The sequence below is a fragment of the Pseudophryne corroboree genome, chromosome 1 (genome assembly GCF_028390025.1).
Source record: "Pseudophryne corroboree isolate aPseCor3 chromosome 1, aPseCor3.hap2, whole genome shotgun sequence".
Lineage (NCBI taxonomy): Eukaryota > Metazoa > Chordata > Amphibia > Anura > Myobatrachidae > Pseudophryne > Pseudophryne corroboree.
In genome coordinates this window covers 653661911-653688035 of record NC_086444.1, presented here as the reverse complement: position 1 = coordinate 653688035, position 26125 = coordinate 653661911, and positions in this window count along the sequence as shown.

Sequence of the window (26125 nt, the reverse complement as noted above, 5' to 3'; positions counted from 1 at the left end):
TCTGCCACTTTACAAATGTATTAATCCTGCACTGGTTTAATTTTACACAAAAATTTCTGCGGGGAGGAAAAATACAGGCAAGATGCAACCGCATTGGAACCGACAGGTTAAGGTGAGCGATGCTTGTCATTGTATTGGGACTTCAAAAACATTTTCTATATAGGGAAGAAAATCACTGCAGCCAGCATTGGAGTCTCCTAATAACCTGCAGGTTGGGTAAAAAGTTACACAAGACCCAAAATATTATCAAACAAAACTACTGTATATGTACTCTTGTCCCTTGCACAGTGTTGGTAGCTATAATGTGTGTTGAACTAATATTTGACCCATTCATTTGGTAACTAGTTATGCCACAGAGGCATGTAGTGCATCATGGCGCATTGATGTCATTAGTTCCTAGATAATGGAAAGGCTGAATTCTTATCAATATTGGTAGATTAGAGATAACGGCATGCAATGTATACAGGACTTTGCTTAATCGGGCGCTATTATAATAATATAAATAGAATGTACCAATCAAAGCTTATTTATAAAGCAGCTCCTACGTGGCAACTGGATGCCTTATACACTGAGAAATAGATTGAATTTCAATAGAAACACTAAGGAGCGCTAATAACTTGTTAATAAAAGATATTTTATTAGCGTGGAATAATACCCCTTTTCCTGTTGTAGGAGGGGTACCTTGATTATCACCTGCTGGGAATACAGCTTGTGAATGGCTTCCCATACCGCCTCCCTGTCGGAGGGAGACGTCGGTAAAGCAGACTTTAGGAAAACGGCGAAGGGGAGACGTCTCGAATTCCAATTTGTACCCCTGAGATACCACCTGAAGGATCCAGGGGTCCCCTGTGAGTGAGCCCACTGCACGCTGAAATTTTTGAGACGGGCCCCCACCGTGCCTGAGTCCGCTTGTAAAGCCCCAGCGTCATGCTGAGGACTTGGCAGAAAACGGGAGAGGGCTTCTGCTTATGGGGCCCCAAGGACTGCGCCTGATAATACGGTGTCTTCTTATGTTGAGAGGCTACCTGGGGTAAAAATGTGGATTTTCCAGCCGTTGCCGTGGCCACCAGGTCTGTTAGACCTACCCCAAATAACTCCTCCCTTTTATAAGGCGATACTTCCATATGCCTTTTGGAATCAGCATCACCTGACCACTGTCTTGTCCATAACCCTCTTCTGGCAGAAATGGACAGCGCACTTACTCTTGATGCCAGTCGGCAAATATCCCTCTGTGCATCACGCATATATAGAAATGCATCTTTTAAATGCTCTATAGTCAGTAATATACTGTCCCTATCTAGGGTATCAATATTGTCAGTCAGGGAATCCGACCAAGCCACCCCAGCACTGTACATCCAGGCTGAGGCGATTGCTGGTCGCAGTATCACACCCGTGTGAGTGTATATACATTTTAGGATATTTTACTGCTTTCTGTCAGCAGGTTCCTTAAGGGCGGCCGTATCCGGGGACGGTAGTGCCACCTGTTTAGACAAGCGTGTGAGCGCTTTATTCACCCTAGGGGGTGTTTCCCAACGTGCCCTATCCTCTGGCGGGAAGGGGTATGATGCTAATAACTTTTTAGGAATTAACAGTTTTTATCGGGGGAAACCCACGCATCATCACACACTTCATTTAATTCCTCAGATGCAGGAAAAACTACAGGCAGTTTTTTCTCACCCAACATAATACCCTTTTTAGTGGTACTGGTATTATCAGAAATGTGTAAAAACATTTTCCATAGCCTCAATCATGTAACGTGTGGCCCTACTGGAAGTCACATTCGTCTCTTAATCGTCGACACTGGAGTCAGTATCCGTGTCGGCGTCTGTATCTGCCATCTGCGGTAACGGGCGTTTTAGAGCCCCTGATGGCTTTTGAGACACCTGGACAGGCACAGGCTGAGTCGCCGGCTGTCTCATGTCATCAATCTTTTGTAAAGAGCTGACTCACATAATTCCTTCCATAAGCTCATCCACTCAGATGTCGACTCCCTAGGGGGTGACATCTCTGTTACAGGCAATTGCTCCGCCTCCACCTCATTTTCCTCCTCATACATGTCGACACAACGTACCGACACACAGCACACACACAGGGAATGCTCTGATAGAGGACAGGACCCCACTAGCCCTTTGGGGAGACAGAGGGAGAGTATGCCAGCACACACCAGAGCGCTATATATATATATATATATACAGGGATAACCTTATATAAGTGTTTTTCCCCTTATAGCTGCTGTATTGTTATACTGCGCCTAATTAGTGCCCCCCTCTCTTTTTTAACCCCTTTCTGTAGTGTAGTAACTGCAGGGGAGAGCCAGGGAGCTTCCCTCCAACGGAGCTGTGAGAGAAAATGGCGCCAGTGTGCTGAGGAGATAGGCTCCGCCCCCTTCTCGGCTGCCTTTTCTCCCGTTTTTCTGTGGAATCTGGCAGGGGTTAAAATTCATCCATATAGCCCTGGGGGCTATATGTGATGTATTTTCGCCAGCCAAGGTGTTTTTATTGCTGCTCAGGGCGCCCCCCCCCTAGCGCCCTGCACCCTCAGTGACCGAAGTGTGAAGTGTGCTGAGGAGCAATGGCGCACAGCTGCAATGCTGTGCGCTACCTTGGTGAAGACAGGATGTCTTCTGCCGCCGATTTTCCGGACCTCTTCTTGCTTCTGGCTCTGTAAGGGGGCCGGCGGCGCGGCTCTGGGACCGGACTCCGAGGCTGGGCCTGTGTTCGGTCCCTCTGGAGCTAATGGTGTCCAGTAGCCTAAGAAGCCCAATCCACTCTGCACGCAGGTGAGTTCGCTTCTTCTCCCCTTAGTCCCTCGATGCAGTGAGACTGTTGCCAGCAGGTCTCACTGAAAATAAAAAACCTAAAACTAAACTTTCACTAAGAAGCTCAGGAGAGCCCCTAGTGTGCACCCTTCTCGGCAGGGCACAAAAATCTAACTGAGGCTTGGAGGAGGGTCATAGGTGGAGGAGCCAGTGCACACCAGGTAGTCCTAAAGCTTTACTTTTGTGCCCAGTCTCCTGCGGAGCCGCTATTCCCCATGGTCCTTACGGAGTTCCCAGCATCCACTACGGACTATGAGAAATAGAATTATCGGTAAGTAAATTCTTATTTTTATTGATATTTAAGAATTTTTTTTAAAAAGTTTAATTACCACAATATTACCAATTTATCTAGTGATTACAAGGTAACATAAACCACAATACCAATATAAAATAAATATATAAATCAGCTGATTAGCTCATATAGAAAGTGCAGTACTGCAGTCCAAATTTAAAGTCAGGAAGTCCTACAATTTAATATAGTAATGTGTGGAATAAAGAAAACGTCCCACAACTTTTATGAAATGATACTTTGTATTTGATTCAAGATTCCTCGTTTTACGAGGCACTGGTCTCACCCGTAATAGCTGGTCTCCGCTGATTCCCGTCAGTGATGGTTTGCAGCATAGACTGCGGGCGGCTGAACGTGTGCCTCTTTAGTGTGTTTAGAGGAGGCGCCGCACGTTCTCAGCAGTCAGTCTGCTAACGGGGCTTTTCAAGCACAGCGGTGAAGCATAAGAATGTACCGTCTCGTCAGACGCCAGCAGTGGGGAGACCTCGAAGTTAAGCAAGGTGTTGGAGAGTAGATGGAGACTCCTTCAAAGGACAAGCAGTAAACGCAGCCCTCAATGCGTTTCTCCGCCCCAAAGGAACGGCGGTTTCATCAGGAGGTGTAGATGTCCAATGGAAGGATCAGTGGGTATTTAAGTCCTTTTGTATCCAATCAACATTGAAATGGTAATGTGCACACCTGTATTTTTACTCGGTGTTAGATTGGTTAGGTGGATGTTTTAAAACGCTTTATATCCAATCAGCTATAATAATAAAATTACAAACACCTGAGTGAACCCTCGGCGCTGCATACTTTAAATAATCAGTTCATATCTTATAATTGGTACAGGTACATTATTTAAAAAACAAAAACACAAAAACAAAACAAGATTTGCAGTAAGTGAATAAACATACCAAATAGAGGCACGGATCACATGAGTCCCCACATATTCATATAGCATGTATATATTAAGCAAATTACTATGCATCATAATGTATCTATTTTTATTAATATTATTTTTATTTTTATTATTATTTTCTCTCATTATGACAGGGCTCATGTGTTCCATGTCCCTTGTCAATCCACCCATATAAGTAACAGATACATATGTATATAATTTCATTTTGATTTTAATATTAAATAGAGAATGGCATCCCATAACAGTGTGGCCGTAATCTAGTCGAGAACATTGGCCCTCATTCCGAGTTGTTCGCTCTGTATTTTTCATCGCATCGCAGTGAAAATCCGCTTAGTACGCATGCGCAATGTTCGCACTGCGACTGCGCCAAGTAACTTTACTATGAAGAAAGTAATTTTACTCACGGCTTTTTCTTCGCTCCGGCGATCGTAATGTGATTGACAGGAAATGGGTGTTACTGGGCGGAAACACGGCGTTTCAGGGGCGTGTGGCTGAAAATGCTACCGTTTCCGGAAAAAACGCAGGAGTGGCCGGGGAAACGGTGGGAGTGCCTGGGCGAACGCTGGGTGTGTTTGTGACGTCAACCAGGAACGACAAGCACTGAAATGATCGCACAGGCAGAGTAAGTCTGGAGCTACTCAGAAACTGCTAAGTAGTTAGTAATCGCAATATTGCGAATACATCGGTCGCAATTTTAAGAAGCTAAGATTCACTCCCAGTAGGCGGCGGCTTAGCGTGTGTAACTCTGCTAAATTCGCCTTGCGACCGATCAACTCGGAATGAGGGCCATTGTCTCAGATGGATATGGCTGCGATTTTGTCCTATAATCTCTTAGAAAGATTTATAGTTCTAAATACCCTATCTTAGTCAAGCAGACACAACAGTCTAGTGGATATGCAACTGAGCTACAGTGAGAGAGGTCATCAGTTTGAATCCAGCGTGGGGATAATAGCTACACATAATTATTACTTATATAATTCTTGTATTTTGATAATTTCATTTTTGTAACGTTTTTATATATGTATATGTGCATAGAGGGAGACAACACCAGTCGCCATCAATAAGAACCAAAATGATGCTTCTCGTTCCCTAGGCAAACATGAAAACCCAATTTAACGGGAATCACGATAATACAGCCTTAACCTTTAAAAAAGCTAATCAATAACGACCATATTGTTTATTTCACCCATCTCACTTCCCATTTTAGATATTATCAGGGAACACGCCCAGCTAGATTATCACCTGGATATAGCTTATACCAAAAAATACACACAATGTGTGTATTATGGACCTCTCTATTCATCATATGAACTGATGTATAGATATCTCTATAAATGATCTAAAGATTATTAAACCAGAATTAACTCAGATACAATTATATCTTATATATATTAAAATGAAGATATAGCCAATCAACATATTAGATATAGAGAGAAAAAGGTAAGGAGAAAACAATGGAATTTTCATTTACACATTATTTAGCTCAATATTTTCATTAAGACCCAGAGGAAACAGTGTATCCAGAACACATATCCAATAAGCTTCCCTATTGCAGAGGAGGTTATATCTGTCCCCACCTCGAAATGTCTGCTTTATATGTTCTATTCCCTGTATATGTAGAACCCCACAGTCACCTTCATGTAAAGAATTAACGTGTCTAGGTACACTGTGATTCGTTGATTTTTTATTTATTAATCTTCTGTGTTCCAAGAACCTGGTGTTAAGAGAATGTGTGGTTCTGCCAACATATTGGCTCCCACAGTTGCACGAAATTAGATAGACCACAAATGTAGTGTGGCAATTTATGTTGCCCACAATATCAAAAGATTTATTGGTTCTACAAGATAAGAATTGGGTACTCTCTTTAATGTATCTGCAGGTAATACACTTAGATCTTACTGCAATCTATTTCTTAGAGATAACGGCAGCTGCCGTGAGCAGCCAAAATGTAAATTTTGTCAAAGTCGAAAAATATTGCAGTACACACATCACGTACAAACATCACACAGATGGCCTCCGCGCATGTACTTGTTCTGCTGTGCGTGCACATATTCGCAATTTGTGTATGGTCGCTCCCGCGGTGGTGCGCATCAGCGCGTGGTATGGGTATTTATGGTTGAGTTTGTGAACGCATGGAGAGCTATCAAAACATATTACATATTTAATACAAATAGTGCACATTTTACACATAGTCTCCCTGCACCACATCAGAAAGTAACAACAGTTTAAATGATTCCAGAACAAAGGGATTCACCTTTACAGGATAACAGGGGACAGACTAAGGTTATAAGGTGATGTTTGGTATCCAGCTGTAGGGTATTTTAAGGGTAACATTCTAGTGTTGGTCTGCGGAAGATCGCATGTTCCTGCGGATAGTTATGTGCAGAAGCAGAATATAGATATAACTTGTATTTACTGTATATTATGTATGCGGCGGGAATCCAGAGGAGACCACCCACAAGAGCAGTTGGGAAAGACATCGCCTACCTTTTCAAATCGACCTATAACCTCCCCTGTACTGTAAAAGTGCATTCCTGTGTCCAATGGACAAAGGGATTACAGTATCCATTGTATTGCTTTTGGAAGAATTGTATAAATAAAGCCTGCTGCAGCCTGGCCTGGCACAAGACTCACAAAGTTATCTATCAGATGACCGGGGACCGGCCGGGTTGCGCAAGCGATTCCAATCACGTATGTACATTGACTGTAGCCATTATTCTGTTATATTGCTTGTTATGTAGTGTATGATTTGTATTGTAAACCCCCTTTCAGCAAATATTACGCTGTTGTGTCGGAACCCAGTGGTTTAACTATAAATCGGTGTTGTGTCTTCCTTTTCCTGCTAAGGTTTAAGAGTGTATTAGTAACGCTTCGCATTGCTGTATATGGTTTAAAGTGTATCTCTGGGTGTGTGCGCGCTGTGTGTACTTTGTACCCCCAGTGCGGCGTTTGTACGCTAAGTCCGTACAGTGATATGGGACTCCGTACGCAAACAGTGTATAAAGTACGTAGCGTGTGTATTAAGTATAGCGGCTGCAGCGGCTAAAGGTTTAAAGTGTATTTAAGGTGTGTTTAAGGTATAGCTTTCTTTCCTGTAAGATAATCGACATTATCAATTGGGGGCATCGTCCGGTTTTCCACATATCCACAGCCTAACAGGTCACAGCAGACTTAACCTATCAGCAAAAGGGTGGACAGGTATCCTACGTATCCTTTTCTTGGTCGGTGGATGCACTGAGAAACCCTATTTATTTGCTGATTAGACGACATCTGCTCTGTATGGTTTGTAGAGATGCTGGTAGAACTCGTAAGATAAACAGAAAAAAGCTATTTAAAATCGGGTGAATTTATTTTTTGGCACCAAATGCGTACACAACAAAAGCGTACACCCATACTCTTTGTACACCCGCTTACATTGTTGCCATAGGACTGATTGCTAGATTCATAATATAAATATTAAGGAAGGAAGTTTAAAACACAAACACAGTCTGGCCTAGTTATAAGGGTTTATACAGAATAGAAACTGTGTGGCGTGTTAAGTGAGCGATTATAGTTAATATTGCTCACATTTATAGAAATTGTGTGAGTTGTTTTATTGCGTCCACACATAAGTACACGTGGTATGGAACGTGAGGACAGCATACACAAAACGTGCATGTGGGGCAAGGCCGCACACGTGGCTTAGAGGTACGCACGGTTGCGTAATTACGCAAGCTTGCGTAGCGTTGTGTGCGCATAATAAAACCACACGATAGTTCATTTAGTTTAAAGGTGGGACAGTAGCCACGCTACAATAGCACAAGATTGCCCAGTTTCCAAAGTTTAGTATAAAACTCTTATTTACTGTAAAAAGCCAAAAAACACCTGGCGCTGTGATTGACTACAGAAGAATGCAGCGATCCCAAAGGGTCTTTGGTTTTAACCCTTAATATAGAGCTCCAAAAAAACAAAACAAAACTGGGACTGCGCAATTCACTCTGAAATGGATATTTATTATCACATAAAATTAATCTCTAAAAATACATACAAACACATATAATACTAGATGCCGGCCAGCATCACATTAAAAAAATTTTTTATAATATAAAAAGAACCAATTATTATATTACTAATGGGTCTAATAATAGAGGATATATTTCTTGATTCCAGTATATATGCCTAATACACTTTATATCCTGAATTTATACGCTTTAAATGAACCATTAATATCTTTCTCTTGCAATATTTGTTATATCACTTCCAATAGATTTAAACCAAAAATAGATTGTCCAGCGCTTTTTTGGTTGGTGACATGCAACTATGCAGAGTATTTCTCCTTTTAGGTAATGATATTTTATCTCAGCATATATTCCTATAATAGCTCAGTCCAGATCAGAAAGTCTCTCTCCTCAATTAAAAGACATCCACACTCAATTGTGCACTTAGAACCGCATTATCCGCATTTCGGGCTTCTGCCGTTTAGCTAGGCAGATCATACATGATTAAAAGCCTCTTATAAAGCAATTATAGCATTCCACTTGTTCAGGGTATAATACTATGCCTGTGCAGTGTTCTTGGATAAACCCCTCCCGGCTGGTTAGAGCCTTATCTGGAGCCTCCGGGTTCTCTCTGCAGCGTGTTTCTCCTCCCAACCTCAGTGGGGTTTGCTTGTGCCTGCGGCCGGCCGGCCCGTCGATGTCTCCGCTACTAACTTCTGTAATGACAGACGCGTTTCCCCGCCTTCTATTGCATCGGCGGCTTCCTCAGTGTCAGATACTCACTCCTTCATTCATCTGGTTTAAATACCCACCCGCACCAATCGCGCGTGCGTGTTATCGCTGCGGATCATGCCTCGTTATCATTTTGGCTTCCAATGCGTATCTTCATTTCTTTATATTCCAAATTTTAATAATGGTTCATATATGTGTTATATAATATAATATAATATAAGGTCATACCTATGATCCCATTTATATTATTACTATTTTTGGAGCATACAATTAATTCAAACATAAAAATAATTAAATATAAATAATCGATTGTCGATAGTCTATTACTAAACAATAACTTTTCATATCTTAAATTCATCATTGGTATCGCTCAAGAATTAATTTATTTTGGATCTTCCATTTTCACCACCCATTGGTACTGCATAGTAACATTATATTCAACAACCACACTACTTGGTATTGTCTGTATATATATGCGATTGTATATTTCTCTGCTTATACAATAATAGGCATTTTGCCCGTTTATGTAGTCAATCCTATGTATAAATTTCTATCTTACTTCACTTATTTTAACACATTAAATATACAAGTATATCACTGTTTTTTGGATACAAATACTCCCTACCACCTCTTACTATGGAACAGATGTTCTAAATTATATATAGAGAGAGAAAGAAAGAAAACCACGAGAACCCTCCACACCACTTTCTATAACATAAAGACCCATCTATACCCCATTTAGTTCCACCATGTCATTAAGACCCGATGGTACCAATGTACCTTATTGTATAAGCAGAGAAATATACAATCGCATATATATACAGACAATACCAAGTAGTGTGGTTGTTGAATATAATGTTACTATGCAGTACCAATGGGTGGTGAAAATGGAAGATCCAAAATAAATTAATTCTTGAGCGATACCAATGATGAATTTAAGATATGAAAAGTTATTGTTTAGTAATAGACTATCGACAATCGATTATTTATATTTAATTATTTTATGTTTGAATTAATCGTATGCTCCAAAAATAGTAATAATATAAATGGGATCTAAGGTATGACCTTATATTATATTATATAACACATATATGAACCATTATTAAGATTTGGAATATAAAGAAATTAAGATACGCATTGGAAGCCAAAATGATAACGAGGCGTGATCCGCAGCGATAACACGCACGCGCGATTGGCGCGGGTGGGTATTTAAACCAGATGAATGAAGGAGTGAGTATCTGACACTGAGGAAGCCGCCGATGCAATAGAAGGCGGGGAAACGCGTCTGTCATTACAGGAGTTAGTAGCGGAGACATCGACGGGCCGGCCGGCCGCAGGCACAAGCAAACCCCACTGAGGTTGGGAGGAGAAACACGCCGCAGAGAGAACCCGGAGGCTCCAGATAAGGCTCTAACCAACCGGGAGGGGTTTATCCAAGAACACTGCACAGGCATAGTATTATACCCTGAACAAGTGGAATGCTATAATTGCTTTATAAGAGGCTTTTAATCATGTATGATCTGCCTAGCTAAATGGCAGAAGCCCGAAATGCGGATAATGCGGTTCTAAGTGCACAATTGAGTGTGGATGTCTTTTAATTGAGGAGAGAGACTTTCTGATCTGGACTGAGCTATTATAGGAATATATGCTGAGATAAAATATCATTACCTAAAAGGAGAAATACTCTGCACAGTTGCATGTCACCAACCAAACAAGCGCTGGACAATCTATTTTTGGTTTAAATCTATTGGAAGTGATATAACAAATATTGCAAGAGAAAGATATTAATGGTTCATTTAAAGCGTATAAATTCAGGATATAAAGTGTATTAGGCATATATACTGGAATCAAGAAATATATCCTCTATTATTAGACCCATTAGTAATATAATAATTGGTTCTTTTTATATTATAAAAAAAAAAAATTTATGTGATGCTGGCCGGCATCTAGTATTATATGTGTTTGTATGTATTTTTAGAGATTAATTTTATGTGATAATAAATATCCATATCAGAGTAAATTGCGCAGTCCCAGTTTTGGTTTGTTTCTTATTTACTGTATTGCCTCTGGGAGTAAAACTGCTTATCTGAATGAATGATAATTTTCTGTACAGAAAAAAAACCAAAGTGTATTTGAGTGAGCGAACGTAGGAGCGAGTGGAAATTTGAACCCCGGATTTCGGAATCTCGTCGTGTGGTACATCAAGTGAGTGGAGACTTGGTGACGTGAGGCGGCTGACTCACGTTAGTATAAGGTTTAATACGTAAGTCGTGAGGAGACTTACAGGAGCGTGGTAGGGAATTGTGAATTGTGTTGTGACCCATATAGTTTTTTTTAATATACGCTCCGGCTGAGGTTTCGCAGCCTGAAGATTCCAGTGGTTGTCTGGCAGATAAGTAACAAGTACCTATACGCTGTGCGATTGGACCGCGCCTTTGTGGGTGCGATATATAGCACAACGTGATATCCTTTTTACGGGCTTTTGCATAAAATCGCGGTATCATCAGCGCTGTATAGAGCATACGCAAGCGTGATTTGTGTATAATAAAGTGCATAGGGAGTTTTCGCTGGTCTCTCTCAGGAAAATCTCCAACGGCCGATACTTTACTGGAAAGGGTAAGTTATTCCTAAAAACTTCCAGTAAATATAGGTCACATAGGGCCCTAAGTTGGGTACATTGCCTTCGCTATCGACAGTGTATGGTAGTACTTGCCAACGTGGGCGGTGAGCGGGTGAAGAGCGCTCGGAGAACTTTCACCGTTACCTTATATTGAGTATTTTGGTGTTTGTGGGAAAAGGCCCACAATTATGGGAGCCAGTTGCTCAAGTAAGGGACGTTTTGTAACCAGGGTTCAGGTTGAAGAGCTGCGGCCCATGGGGTCAGCGAAGTTTGAAGGATAAAGTATTGAAGACTTTTTTTCTGAATGGGAACGTATGACTGAAAAAGATAGGGTACCATTCCCTAAAGTGGACAGTTTTGAACCAGAGGTATTGCAGAATTTAAGGATAAGGCTATGTTTAATAAAATCCAGAAAACAAAGGATTAGACATACAGATTGTTTAAATTTACGGCAACAGGAGGGGGATATGCAAAGAGAACAAATTTGCAAAACAGGTTTAAAACCTAGCGGGAATGGGAACACAAACACACCATTGTCGACACAGGTCAAAGGGGAAGAGATGGCTACAGTCAATGGTATATCCGTAAATGATAGTAGTATGCAAAAACAATGTATTAACCCTAATTTTTGCAAGATGTATCCTGTTTTGAAGTCTTTTCAAGGTTATAGGTCACAAGAAGATGAAGGATCCAGCCAAATTCCAGCTCTCCTCCAAACAGTCACTTTGCAGGAAACTCAAGTGGGGCCTGTCCAACCAGGTAGAGCAGAAACAGTATTCCCCAATGAAAGAACTGGTGAGGTCACAGCTACCGGTAAGTGTGAGACAGCTCATTGCACAGAGACAACAACACCTCACAGTAAACAGATTAGGAACGGAACGGTAGGATTACACCCTGTCTTGGAAATAGTAACTCCCAATGGGGGAACCGATAGTCAGGGAGTAGTCCTCACCAGGAATAATGCAATGTATTGCCCGTGGCCCAGAGATTAGCTGCGATCAATAATTTCAGAATTCCCCGACCCTCGGAAGCATTTAGCCAGATGTCAGAAATTCATCAGAGATCTGGGTAATGCGTATGAACCGACAAACAAACACTGGCAGATATTTTTAAAAGCGTGCCTACCCCCTAATATTGACACCCAAAAATGTATCACTGATTGTAGGTTAGAGTCGGATAGTCTTATGACTGACGAAAACAATCAGGAGAACTTAGAACGAATTAATAGACAACTAGAGTTGTGTTTCCCCATTCATGTTAAGTGGAGAATAATTTTCTCCATAAAACAGAGGGAAAATGAAATGACATCTGAATATTTCCATCGGGCCCTGCAAATAATGGATAGATACATTGGGGTATCAGATACAGGGAACGATGCGAATTATAGGGAAGTGGCTGTCTCTGTGCTAATGGACGGACTCAATAAGACAGTAAGGAACAGGGTACAAACATCTTTGCCTAATTGGAAAGGGGTCACAGTAGCTTGTCTTAGAGAGCGCGCAATTAAACATCACCAGAATATTGTTAGGCATAGAAAACAACAGGAGGAGAGGCTGAGGATTGAAAGTATACAGGCCCTTACACCAAAGTCTCATCAACCTAAACCCCAAAACACGGATAGTAAGAAAGGCCTAGGATATGCTACACTTGTAGGAAGGAAGGGTATTTTGCCAGAGATTGTAGGAGTAGTAGAACACATAGCCAATATAGACCCCTAGACAGAGAAAACAAGCCACGTTATTAAACACATAGACGGGATCAAGGGACATATAGTAAGGAATCACGAGCCATATAGAAAACACAGATTCGGTTAATGGGAAGAACAGAATAAATGCAACTTTACCCTTTTGACAGAACTTACTGGGGTTAGTAGGAGGCCTCTAAACTTCTGCTTCTCTCTCTAGCAGAAGTGACCTCTAAGTAACTTAACAGGAGTTTTGTTAGAGATGGTATACATATAGAGTGCTCCCACCCAGGAAGCACAAAATATGTTAGATACCGACGAAGACTAATGTTGCATTTCACTGTTTGAGATGCATGTCCATCACAGGTAGAGGACATTATCTCAAAGATACCGGATTCCCTATGAACTTAGAATGGACAAGACACTGGATTGATGGCTGGGATAGTCCCAGTAGAGATATAACACACATAGAATTTTTTTTAGGGGAACAGACCGATTAGGGAATCATTCCCCGTAGTGCCCAATCCAGATGTCAAACTTTGTAAAATCTTCTTTGCCTCTACAAACTTATCTGTTACTAAACTCTGTGATTTGTCTTCAAAGTTTCCTCTTCATCTCTTACGTTCACCGACAGGATTACAGTTCACACGTCACATGCCTACTCGGTCTTTTCAGAGTCCTGCCCAAACCCAGTATATCTCACCAGCATAGTGACACCAGTATCAGTGTGCCTGGTCATGCACAAAGGGTGGATAATGGGAATACTGGTGAAGGGAGACTGTGCATAGATACCGATATACATGATGGTGTGACAGCCTGATGGTGAACGCAAATCTGACAAATTTTCTTTTTATTATTTCCCCTCTCTTTTCACTTTCCACAGATGGTTTACTTCACACAACTGATAATACACAACAGTTAAACACATTGAAATGCAAGATTTATGTTCCCTACAGAAAGGTCACTGACCCGGAGAGAACCCGTGACAAAGAGCAGAGTGTAGAGAACATCGTATCACTGGAGTGTCTGTTCTGGGAAGGTTGAGAGGCAGGACTGTTGAGACGGCACCCGAGCGCGGAGAACAACAAGACCAGAGGCGGTTGTCGCACCAGTTTTTCTTTTTTATTATTTTCTCCATCTCCCACTACCCTCCTTCTCTCCTTCCCTTTTCCTACCACTTCTTGTTTCCTTTCTCTTCCCTTAACAAGATGGTCTTACCCCAAGAGACTACATTCCGGGTTTTCCTGTTAACCCTGTTGTTGACCAGAACAGTCTGTTTTGGTGAGAGTCCCAGAGAGGTCGAGAAAGGATCTGGAATGGGTTCTGATAGCGAGGACGGATTTGTAGAATTCCAAGAGCAACACATCACTCGAGCAAAGGCGAATATCAGAAAACAATCTGGTAGTTAGGGAGCTCGGAGGCACTGTGAAGGGTTATTGGCTGAGGAAAATTGCATTTGTAAGAATTGTGAGAACATAGTTGAGGATGGGTGCATCCAGAGATGTCAGTCCAGCCTTAATATCAACATGGACCGTCATCCATTGAGTGATTACCACTCACTAGTGGGTAAGGTCTTAAACCAGACAGAATGCTGGGTGTGCTCACAAGTACCTCAAGGTCAGAGCAAGTCAGGATTAGTACCGTACCCTTTAGCAATAGATGAGGTACTCGAATTACGGGGTGGGAGACCGGTGGACAAGAAATTTAATATTTCTAGGCCCCCTAGTTTGAAGCTCCACCAGTATCATGTAGATAGATCCTTACTATGCTTCAACATTTCCAATTGCCGAAAACCAGGAAATTGGGAGGTGACATGGAATAACCAGACCATGGCCTTTTCGCATAGAGCTGATAGGATACCCATAGACTCTGAACTTGTACGCCAAATAGCCAACAGTGGAAGGTATTTTTGGTATAGATATACTTGAGGAAGCAAGACCATGTGGGTTGGAGAAGTCTCACCAGGGTACTGTGCTCATATCATCCAGCCTGATACTTGTACTGAGCAGATGGGAGAACTAGGGATTGGGGTTTTCACTTGGAAAGTTTGTAATATGGTAATGTCATATTCTGTCCCATATGTTCTCCCCGATGATGCCTATTTCATATGTGGGAGGAAGGCGTATAAGTGGCTTGCCCCGAGCTCAGAGGGATTGTGTTATATTGGAAGAGTGTTGTCAGAGGTCATGACCATAACCCATGATAAGATGAAAGATGTTCACCGCAGTGCTCAGGCTCCTTACACTCATACTCACTATGAACACATTGTCAAGAGACACCTCAGAAAGAGGACAGAGCACGTAGCCTCTGATTTGATCCACGAATCCACCGGGATTCAATTCCTTCTCGCAGTAGACATCACCCGTACTGCCAGAGGAATTATAAATTATAGGTATATCCATGCGCTAGCGAACTTGATAGATAATATCACTGAGATGTATGACGACACCTTCAGGTATACGGGAAGGGAGTTACAAGCTTACAAGAAGGAACTGATTCAGCACAGGATGGTCCTAAATTATACCACAGCCGTGACGGGTGGGTACTGTGTTACTCTGGCAACTCAATATGGTGTGAAGTGCTGTACATATATCATGAACAGCACTGACGACCCCAAGGAGATCATCGATCAAAAGATGGACGATATCTTGCAGTTGAAGTGAGAGTTCCGGAGGAGACACAACCTTAACCTGACGGCTGTGGGTAATGAGCTGACCAGCTGGGTCTCATGGTTGAACCCACGAAATTGGTTCTCAGGATTAGGAGAGTGGGCTCAAAATGTTATTATGAGTGTAGGGAAGTTTCTCCATTGTATCCTGGGAGTCGTCATAATTATTGGCTTGATATTTAGGTGTGTTCGAATTCTTACGCGGCGCAAGCACGGCACAAATTTGATGAGTCTAAGGAGCGAGGGCATTTTTATAGCAGCAGATTTAATTTACGACCCATCCATAGAGACAGTGTTATGATAAGGATTGCAAATGAATTCCATGGCCTGTTTCTTTCACACGTTTTTCCTTTGTCTCCCCCTCTGCCCAGATACACCCATCCGGAAAAGACATCAGCCCTACCCAAGAATGTTTATGAAAATGTTATATGAATGTATTTTAGATATGTGTCTTATCTTCATCTCTACAACCTTCAGTTAATGACACACATAGTCGACAGGTGATATCCACATATACTAGCACTCACATATGTTCCCCCTCCATGTATCATCAACTAAATGTGCACCCCATTTGTTAGAACAAGAAGCCGAAAAGAGCTCGGTAGTGTTTGTTGGCCCACTTACAGACCCTTAATACGGGATGAGAAGGATTTAATGTATACTTCGCAATAGCTCAAAGCTTATTTAGAACATATACGGCACGATGATACATGCCCCTCAGACATGGATTCATACATACATGCTTTTTACTATCCCACTAGGTCATACATTTCCTACCTACAACTCTCCTCCGACCATCCAATCGTCTGTAGATATTGTATTGATATTTTTCTGTTTAGTGATTAGATAGTGGCAGTTATTGGTGACTGCCAAAGGGTGGACTGTCAAAGTCGAAAAATATTGCAGTACACACATCACGTACAAACAACACACAGATGGCCTCCGCGCTTGTACTTGTTCTGCTGTGCGTGCACATATTCACAATTTGCATATGGTCGCTTCCGCGGTCGTGCGCATCAGCGCGTGGTATGGGTATTTACAGTAGAGTTTGTGAACGCATGGAGGGCTATCAAAACACATTACATATTTAATCCAAATAGTGCACATTGTACACATAGTCCCCCTGCACCACATCAGAAAGTAACAACAGTTTAAATGATTCCAGAACAAAGGGATTCACCTTTACAGGATAACAGGGGACAGACTAAGGTAATAAGGTGGTGTTTGGTATCCAGCTGTAGGGTATTTTAAGGGTAACATTCCAGTGTTGGTCTACGGAAGATCGCATGTTCCTGCGGATAGTTATGTGCAGAAGCAGAATATAGATATAAACTGTATTTACTGTATATTATGTATGCGGCGGGAATCCAGAGGAGACCACCCACAAGAGCAGTTGGGAAAGACATCGCCTACCTTTTCAAATCGACCTATGACCTCTCCTGTACTGTAAAAGTGCATTCCTGTGTCCAATGGACAAAGGGATTACAGTATCCATTGTATTGCTTTTGGAAGAATTGTATAAATAAAGCCTGCTGCAGCCTGGCCTGGCACAAGACTCACAAAGTTATCTATCAAATGACCGGGGACCGGCCGGGTTGCGCAAGCGATTCCAATCCCGTATGTACATTGACTGTAGCCATTATTCTGTTATATTGTCTTGTATTGTAGTGTATGATTTGTATTGTAATCCCCCTTTCAGCAAATATTACGCTGTGGTGTCGGAACCCAGTGGTTTAACTACAAATCGGTGTTGTGTCTTCCTTTTCCTGCTAAGGTTTAAGAGTGTATTAGTAATGCATCGCATTGCTGTATAAGGTTTAAAGTGTATCCCTGGGTGTGTGCGCGCTGTGTGTACTTTGTACCCCCAGCGCGGCGTTTGTACGCTAAGTCCGTACAGTGATACGGGACTCCGTACGCAAACAGTGTATAAAGTACATTGCGTGTGTATTAAGTATAGCGGCCGCAGCGGCTAAAGGTTTAAAGTGTATTTAAGGTGTGTTTAAGGTATAGCTTTCTTTCCTGTAAGATAATCGACATTATCAATTTTAATAATAAAGAAAATGTAATAAACTTTTTTAAAAATACCAAGTTTGCAAGGAAATATCTTGCCAAGACTCTGAACTGCGGGCTTAAAAACTCATTAAAAAATATCCCCAGTCATGGGGAGAATATGCAATTTAACCAAAATATTTTGCCAAAGAAGAGCAGCGACACTTGCCACATGCTCTGACAGTGGAACTAAAAGCCAACGTTTCTGTTTAACTATTGTGGGGGGAAAATAAAAAATGTAAAGTAAAAATAGATAACATTTAATTGAAACAACCAATGTATTAAGCAATGCTTTATTCTAGAATGCAGAATGTTATTGTTGCATTTTAAGATCAAACAAATGCAGCTTGACATTTGAACAAGAAAATTATGCATGAGAATGCAAAAAAAAAAAATTACAACTTGTTTTGTACATATATATCTATGTATATAATGTATACATATAGGACACGTCTGAACATGATCTAATTTTAAACATGTCATTTGTGATTTTATGCGTGAGAATGTAAAAAAGTTCAACTTGTTTTGTACATATATATGTATGCATATATGAAACATGTCTGCACATTACAGTTCAACTTGTTTTGTACATATATATGTATACATATAGGAAACATGTCTGCACATTACCTTATTTTAAATATGTAATTTGTAATTTTTCAGCATCAAAGCTTAAGGTATGTCAATTCAAGGTATATATATATATACACAATGTATGTGTATACACAGCGTGTCTGGTTATATACTTTGAAATAACTTTAAAACATGGGGTGGTGAACCATCAGACCTCCGGCTGTTGTTGAACTACACATACCAGTATGTCCTGCAACAGTTTTGCCTCATTGTCTAAGTATTTTAGTATGTATTCACTAAGCAGGGATAACCCTGTTCAACCCAATTTACCAAACGGTTACAGCAGAGAAACCCTCTAAAAGATATGCTTTAATTATAATAAACAGTAACTAATATTCAGCCCATCAATTTGTTAACTAGTTATGCCAAAGAGGCATGTAGTGCCTCATGGCTCATTGTGGTCATTAGTTCCTAGATCATCTTTAAAACATGGGGAGGTGAACCTTCAGTCCTCGATCTGTTGAACTACACATACCAGTATGCCCTGCAACAGTTTTGCCTCATTGTCTATGCATTTTGGTATGTATTCATTAAGCATGGATAACCCTGTTCAACCCAATTTACCAAAAGGTTACAGCAGATAAACCCTCTAAATGATATGTTTTAATTGTAATAAACTAACTAATATTTGGTCCATCAATTTGTTAACTAGTTATGCCACAGAGGCATGTAGTGCCTCATGGCTCATTGTGGTCATTAGTTTCTAGATCATCTTTAAAACATGGGGAGGTGAACCTTCAGTCCTCGATCTGTTGTTGAAGTACACATACTAGCATGCCCTGCAACAGTTTTGTTTCATTGTTGATGTAAGCATTTTGCTATATCAAATTGTTAACTAGTTACGCCACAGATGCATGTAGCGCCTCATGGCTCATTGAGGTCATTAGTTCCTAGATAATGGAAAGGCAGAATTCTAATATTCACCAATCAAATTGTTAACTAGTTATGCCACAGAGGCATGTAGTGCCTCATGGCTCATTGTGATCATTAGTTCCTAGATAATTTCCAGTTTGCCCATCAATTTGTTAACTAGTTATGCCACAGAGGCATGTAGTGCCTCATGGCTCATTGTGGTCAACTGTTTGCAAAAAATAACATGCGACAAATGTCAAAGTACAGCTTGTTTTGCACATATATATGTATGCATATATGAATCGTGTCTGAACATGTTCCAGCACTGTTGTATAATAATTATGTTTTAATCGTTATAAACAGAAACTAATATTCGGTCCATCAATTTGTTAGCTAGTTATGCCACAGAGGCATGTAGTGCCTCATGGCTCATTGAGGGTCGGTCCATCAATTTGTTAACTAGTTATGCCACAGAGGCATATAGTGCCTCATGGCTCATTGAGGTCATTAGTTCCTAGATAATGGAAAGGTAGAATTCTTATATTCGACCATCAGTTTGTTAACTAGTTATGCCACTGAGGCATGTAGTGCCTCATGGCTCATTGAGGTCGGTCCATCAATTTGTTAACTAGTTATGCCACAGAGGCATGTAGTGCCTCATGGCTCATTGAGGTTGGTCCATCAATTTGTTAACTAGTTATGCCACAGAGGCATGTAGTGCCTCATGGATCATTGAGGTCGGTCCATCAATTTGTTAACTAGTTATGCCACAGAGGCATATAGTGCCTCATGGCTCATTGAGGTCATTAATTCCTAGATAATGGAAAGGCAGAATTCTAATATTCGACCATCAATTTGTTAACTAGTTATGCCACAGAGGCATGTGGTGCCTCATGGCTCATTGAGGTCAACCGTTTGCAAAAAATAACGTGCGAGAATATCTAAGTACAGCTTGTTTTGCACATATATATGTATGCATGTATGAATCGTGTCTGAACATGTTCCAGCACTGTTATCTGAACATGTTCCAGCACTGTTGTATAATAATTGTGTTTTAATCGTTATCAACAGAAACTAATATTCGCCCAACAATTTGTTAACTAGTTATGCCACAGAGACATGTAGTGCCTCATGGCTCATTGAGGTCATTAGTTCCTAGATAACGGAAAGGCAGAATTCTAATACTCGCCCATCAATTTGTTAATTAGTATGCCACAGAGGCATGTAGTGCCTCATGGCTCATTGAGGTCAACCGTTTGCAAAAAATAATGTGTGAGAATGTCTAAGTACAGCTTGTTTTGCACATATATATGTATGCATATATGAATCATGTCTGAACATGTCCCAGCACTGTTGTATAATATAAATTAGACATTTCTAAATGCTCTTTAATTCATAATAAAAAAGAAAAAGGCTATGTAGTATTGCTATTAAATAGTCCACATGGGCTTGAAAAACTTTTGAAACTGTGTTTTGTTATTTTGCATGTTTACATTAATAATAACCAGATGCTTTTGTTATATGGTCACTGTGTTTGTTATTTTGCATGTTTACATTAATAATAACCAGATGCTTTTGTTATATGGTCATTAAAATCAATACGCTTTTTAAATCAGTACCATGTGTGACATGGTATGATTTTTAAATAGTACCATATGTGACATGGCATGAAGTTTCAGCTGCTGGAATGTGAGAACATTTTGTGTTACTTTAAAATATATCTTTTTTTTGTCATATGTGACATTCTTTTCAAAGCAATTATCTTTTAATACAGTTTAATATCGAGCTCTATAAATTTTATATTAAATTTTATATAAAAGCGATATCAAACACTATAATTTAATATTAAAGGGGGCGTTCCCCAGGAGAAAGGGGGCGTGGTACCTGTCACTTTGACAGAAAGGTGGTCTTTATCTACTCACATTGTGGCATGCAATAAGCCTTTCCTGATTTTCAGCTCCAGGCCCATGTGGACCTTAGTCTGGCACTGCATGACATGACCCCCCAGCAGTGCCAGATACACATGACATGCCCCCCCAGCAGTGCCATCATATGCCCCCAGTAGTGCCAGCTACACATCATATGCCCCCCAGCACTGTCATATAGACATCATATGCTCCCCAGCAGTGCCAGATAGACATGATATGCCCCCCAGCAGTGCCAGATAGACATGTAATGCCCCCCAGAAGTGCCAGATACATAAATGCCCCCACAGTACCAGATACATAAATGCCCCCACAGTGCCAGATATATAAATGCCCCCACAGTGCCAGATACATAAATGCCCACACAGTGCTAGATATGCCCACACAGTGCCAGATACATAAATTCCCCCACAGTGCCAGATATGCCCCCACAGTGCCAGATACATAAATGCCCCCACAGTGCCAGATATGCCCCCACAGTGCCAGATACATAAATGCCCCCACAGTGCCAGATATGCCCCCACAGTGCCAGATACATAAATGCCCACACAGTGCCCGATACATAAATGCCCCCACAGTGCCCGATACATAAATGCCCCCACAGTGCCAGATATGCCCCCACAGTACCTGCTGTGCTGGGAGGGGGAGTGCTGTGGGCTGCGGGCGGACTTGCTAAACTATTCAGTGCACGCTATGCGTGCTGCGCGGCGCCGGCATCTGGCGTCAGACGCCTGCGCCGCACAGCGCGCACAGAACAGTTTAGGGCTACAGACTAGCTCTAGGCTCGAATATGGTGGCACCAGCGTGAGGCGCCCATTAAGGGTGGTGCCCTGCGCGGCCGCTCTATTCGAACATGCCTGGAGCCGGCCCTGCCTGTACCAGTGTCTAGCCGTGGAGTATCCCGTGGAGGAGCTGGCAGTCCTGCAGCAGCGCTGTGAGTGCAGGAAATGGCGCCAGGAAGCCGCTGGTCCCGCTCTGATGAAGCTCCGCCCCTTGCAATGGTGTCGGAGCTAACTGTTATTTATACTGGCAAAAGTCCCCAAATAGTGTAAAAATGCAAGTACATGTACCCCATTCCACTATCGCTGGCTAGTCTGTGTGGGGGGATATGGGGAGTCCGTATGCCCGCTCTGCGATCGTGACGCACAATGAATCACTCACCACTCTGATGACCTTCAGGCTCTGTAATGGGGGGGTGCGGCGTGGTGTGGGGGGGTGCGCTAGAGCGCAATACCTGCGGTACACTGACCCTTAGGATGGGGGTCCTGTCAGCGGGATCCGACTCAGCACCTCCAGGAGGCCGGTGTCGCCCCCCCCCCCCCCCCTTCAGTCTTCCTCGGTGCATGTAAGCTGTTGCCCAACAGCTTACCTGAAAATAACAAACAGAAACTAAACTGGAGAAAAACTCTCTCTGGAGCTCCACAGTGTGCATCCTCTCCTGAGGGCACTTTTTCCTAAACTGAGCTGTGAGGGAGGGCATAGAGGGGAGGAGCCAGCACACCCAGCGGAAGAAATTTAAAGAGCACTGTCTCCTTTGGACCCCATCTATTCCCCATCGTAATTCAGTGTCCCAGTATCCCTTATGGATGATAGAGAAAAAAAGTATTGCACATTTGTTTGAAGGGGCAAAAATGGTCTAGGACAGCATAAGTTGCTTCTGGGTAATAAAGAGCGGCATCCTACCACTCCTTCACTAGACATGGCAGCAAGGTATGAACAGGTTTCATGTCTGATGGAGGATGGAAGACCATCCACTGGGTACAGCACCTCTGTCCTGGCTAGATAGACAAATAACTATAAGTGGTGTAATGCAGCCAAGATGTGATTTATCACCTCAAGACTGATCATGTGAATGGCTAATGGTGGTCATTCCGAGTTGTTCGCTCATTGCCGTTTTTCGCAACGGAGCGATTATGTAGAAAATGCGCATGCGCATGGTACGCAGCGCGCATGCACTTAGTTATTTAACACAAAACTTTGGAGATTTACATAAGCTCGAGCGACGTTTTTTCAACGCTCGAGTGATCGTAGTGTGATTGACAGGAAGTGGGTGTTTCTTGGCGGCAACATGGCGTTTTCAGGGAGTGTGCTAAAAAACGCAGGCGTGCCAGGTAAAAACGCAGGAGTGGCTGGAGAAACGGGGGAGTGGCCGAACGCAGGGCGTGTTTGTGACGTCAAACCAGGAACTAAACGGACTGAGGTGATCGCAATCTAGGAGTAGGTCTGGAGCTACTCAGAAACTGCAAGGAATTATTTAGTAGCAGTTCTGCTAATCTTTCGTTCGCTATTCTGCTAAGCTAAGATACACTCCCAGTGGGCGGCGGCCTAGCATTTGCAATGCTGCTAAAAGCAGCTAGCGAGCGAACAACTCGGAATGAGGGCCAATGTCATAAACGGTCTTTGTAATGTAATTTAGACTTTATAGCGTGATCAGGTGATTGGTTAAAATCATTAGCCTTTGAGATGTTGCTGCTTAGCATAGCACTGTTATTAAACAGCTGTATTTGCTGATTTCACTTATCAGCATAAGGTAAGCTTTCTTTAACCTATGTAATAGATAGATGGCTGACGCCGGAATCTGAATGCTCAAAATACTGACAGTCGGAATGCTGACCCACAGGCTGTATTCCCACTCGTTATTGTCCACGACACACATAGAGCGAGAAAAGAACCTGTGGCGAACACAGCTAACCACCGAGCCCACTACGTGGCGAGCGCAGCGAGCACGCAAGGGGCTTTGTTGCACACGTTCCCTGTCGGCATTCTCACTGCCGGGATCCTGGTGTCGGTATGCTGACCGCCGGGATGCCGGCAGCCGGCATACCATACCCAATCCAAGATAGATAGACAGATAGATTGGGGGTGATTCAGACCTGATCGCTGCTGTGCGTTTTCACAGAGCGGGCAATCAGCCATTAACTGCGCATGCGTATGCACCGCAATGCACACACGCAGTGGCAAACAACAACAGGCATCGCCGAACAGCGACAGGCTGGTGGGAAAATTCTAGTCGCACAGCCATTCGCATGCTGATTGACAGGAAGAGGCCATTTGGGGGTGGTAACTGACCGTTTTCTTGTAGTGTCAGGTAAAACACAGGCGCTCTCAAGCATTTTCAGGGAGGGTATGTGACATCAGAGCCGGATCCGATCAGCCTGTTCTCATCGCACTGTAGGAGTTAGTCCTGGGCTGCGCACAGACTGCACACACTGGTAAAAACCATTCACTGGTGAGTGAGGTGCGAACGGATTAGCAGCTGTCCGCTGACTGAGGGACAGTTGTAGCACAGCATAAACATGCGATCGCACACTTGCACAGGCGAATTTACACTCCCCTTGGACAGCGACTATCTGAGCGCAGAACAGCAAAATTAGCAGCAAAGAGATCAGGGGCAATATTTACTAATATTCGTGTTTGAGTCGGTTTGTGTAGTGTTTAAACTCGTTTTGTATCGGGTGCATTTTCATGCAACTTTTTGAATCCATATACGCAATGTTACTAAGCATTCGAGTTTATTGTTTTCATGTTTTCCGATGTCGATGCCAGTCGGGTTTTTTTGCCACATTTACGGCCGTCATTGTCGTTTGCGTACGTGTTTTTGTTGGATTTGCTGTTTTTTTCACTAAGTTAAACGCGGCAGGGTTTTTTTTTCCCGCGGCCGCATTTTCACTTTCAGTTTCGATTTTCATCCCCGTTCGTGATTGGTTGTGTTTCAGATGGTAGGAGTGTCTGTGCGCAACCATATAAATACTAGTGATGAGCACCGGAAATTTTTCGGGTTTTGTGTTTTGGTTTTGGGTTCGGTTCCGCGGCCGTGTTTTGGGTTCGAACGCGTTTTGGCAAAACCTCACCGAATTTTTTTTGTCGGATTCGGGTGTGTTTTGGATTCGGGTGTTTTTTTCAAAAAACCCTAAAAAAACAGCTTAAATCATAGAATTTGGGGGTCATTTTGATCCCAAAGTATTATTAACCTCAATAACCATAATTTCTCTAACGTCCTAGTGGATGCTGGGGACTCCGTCAGGACCATGCTGGGGACTCCGTCAGGACCATGGGGAATAGCGGCTCCGCAGGAGACAGGGCACAAAAGCAAGCTTTTAGGATCACATGGTGTGTACTGGCTCCTCCCCCTATGACCCTCCTCCAAGCCTCAGTTAGGTTTTTGTGCCCGGCCGAGAAGGGTGCAATCTAGGTGGCTCTCTTAAAGAGTTACTTAGAAAAAGTTTTTAGGTTCTTTATTTTCAGTGAGTCCTGCTGGCAACAGGCTCACTGCATCGAGGGACTTAGGGGAGAGATTTTCAACTCACCTGCGTGCAGGATGGATTGGATTCTTAGGCTACTGGACATAGCTCCAGAGGGAGTCGGAACACAGGGCTCGCCCTGGGGTTCGTCCCGGAGCCGCGCCGCCGACCCCCCTTGCAGACGCTGAAGATGAAGAGGTCCGGAACCAGGCGGCAGAAGACTCTCAGTCTTCATCAGGTAGCGCACAGCACTGCAGCTGTGCGCCATTGTTGTCAGCACACTTCACACAGCGGTCACGGAGGGTGCAGGGCGCTGGAGGGGGGCGCCCTGGGCAGCAATGTATAATACCTGTATGGCGAAAAATACATCACATATAGCCCTTGAGGCTATATGGATGTATTTAACCCCTGCCAGATATCTAAAACTCCGGAGAAGAAGCCCGCCGAAAAGGGGGCGGGGCCTATTCTCCTCAGCACACAGCGCCATTTTCCCTCACAGAAAGGCTGGTGGGAAGGCTCCCATGCTCTCCCCTGCACTGCACTACAGAAACAGGGTTAAAACAGAGAGGGGGGGGCACTGATTTGGCGATATGTATATATATTAAAATGCTATAAGGGAGGAACACTTATATAAAGGTTGTCCCTGGATAATTATAGCGTTTTGGTGTGTGCTGGCAAACTCTCCCTCTATCTCCCCAAAGGGCTAGTGGGTCCTGTCCTCTATCAGAGCATTCCCTAT